This window comes from Chrysochloris asiatica, unplaced genomic scaffold, assembly GCF_000296735.1.
Source record: "Chrysochloris asiatica unplaced genomic scaffold, ChrAsi1.0 scaffold00078, whole genome shotgun sequence".
In the NCBI taxonomy this organism is placed as follows: domain Eukaryota; kingdom Metazoa; phylum Chordata; class Mammalia; order Afrosoricida; family Chrysochloridae; genus Chrysochloris; species Chrysochloris asiatica.
This window is the reverse complement of record NW_006408596.1, coordinates 4,490,280-4,492,198: the sequence shown is the minus strand read 5'-3', so window position 1 is coordinate 4,492,198 and position 1,919 is coordinate 4,490,280.

Sequence of the window (1,919 nt, the reverse complement as noted above, 5' to 3'; positions counted from 1 at the left end):
AATCAGTTGGACATATAGTTGTCTTCCAAATTTCTTGGCATAAACGAGTGAGTGCCTCCAGTGCCGCCTCACTTTCTTAAAAGATTTCAATTTTTATTCCATCAATTCCTGGGGCCTTGTTCTTCGCCAATTCCTTCAATGTACCTTAGACTTCTTCCTTCAGTATCATTGGCTCTTGATCATATGCTCTTTCTTGAAATGGCTAAACATCTTTAGCTTACCTTTAAATCTTTGCTCCATTTTATTTAATTTTTATACATGATGTCAAGTGTGGATTCATCTATATTCTTTTGCATGTGGATGTCCAGTTGTCTCAGCACCATTTATTAAAAAGATTATTCTTTTTCTCATTGAATTGTCTTGACATAATTGTTGAAAAATCAATTGATCATAAGTATATGGATTTATTTCTGGACTCTCAGTTCTGTCTCATTGATCATTATTGATCCTTGTGTTACATTCACTTTTATATTTGTCCAGTTTTTAAAATTTAAGAGATTTTATTATTTGGTTGACAGCAGTAGCTATTATGTGCGATCTCCCAAAAACTTATGGGACCGTGTATTCCCTGGTGTTGTTAAGATTGGAATCCTGGTATGGGACTGAGCTGCTAACTGCAAGGTCATTGGTTCAAACCCACCAGCCACTCCCCATAAGCCTGTACAAGGTTGCTATGATGAGTACGAATGCATCTGACGGCACCCTCACAGCATAACATTGTTAAGGTTACTCCAGTGTTTCCGAGGGTGTTTGGAGTCACATGTACATAACATTATTATTCTATCTTACGTCTTTATCTGTCATAGCTTTGATTTTAAGAGGCAGTCATTTCAACATCTATGTTGGAGTTATACTGGCCACATTGTTCTTATGTGCTGTGGAGTCAGTTCTGACCTATAGCGACCCTGTGTAGAGTTACCAAGGAGTGCCTGGTGAGCTTGAACCGCCAACCTGGAGGTTCAGACCAACTTTGCAGTCCAGCACATTAACCCACAGCACCACACCAGGACTCCATACTGACCACAAGCTGTAGAAAATCCAACTTATATCGCTTTACATACCTATCTACCAACTGAGTTAATTCTGACTCACAGTGAACCCCCTCTGTTACAGCAGACCTATGCTTCATTGGGCTTTCAGGCCAGTGACCTTTCAGAAGTGTCTTAGGGAGGTTTGTTTTTCTTCCTGGAAGTTGGAAGTCCCAAGGTGGGACAGCCATTTGAGGATGTCATAAGGAACTCAAACTTGTCTGTTCTGCTCCATCCTCTCTGTCCTCATCTCAGGATGTCTCTGGCATCTCTGGACACAGCAGGAAGGAGGGAAGAGCAGGTGGGAAGAAAGGGCATGCTTACTGACTCTCACCTTTAAATACCCTTCCCAGAAGCCTCTCTAGCTTTAAGGGAGTCTGGGGAAGTGGATGTTTTTAACTGAACATACTGCTGCCATGATGATTGTTGTTAGAGCTATCGAGTCAGCTCTGACCTATGGTGACCCTGTACAGGGTTTCTGAGGCTTTTAAGTCTTTGGAGGAGCAGAAAGTTTCATCTTTCTCCCAGAGGGCAGCAAGTGGGTTCAAAATGCCAAACTTGGGGTTCACAGTCCAGTGCTTACCTTGTGGATCCACCATGCTCCACGCCCTGATGATTTGTGTTGTGTTATTAAGACAAAGGAAGACTATAGTAGTGCCTGCCACAGTGTCTCTAGAAAAGCAGAACTAAATTTACAGTTTTCTTAAAATTGGAGGTTGAGGTATTACAGAAGCAGCTAGAACCTTCCCCTGCTTAAAGGATTAACAAGTGATTTCAATGTGTGAGTTAAATGTTCTTAAGCATCTGTTCACTGAAAACATGAATTATGGACTAATTAAGTACCGTATTTTACATAACCAAGAGTATGTTGTTATTAAGTGCCATCAAGTC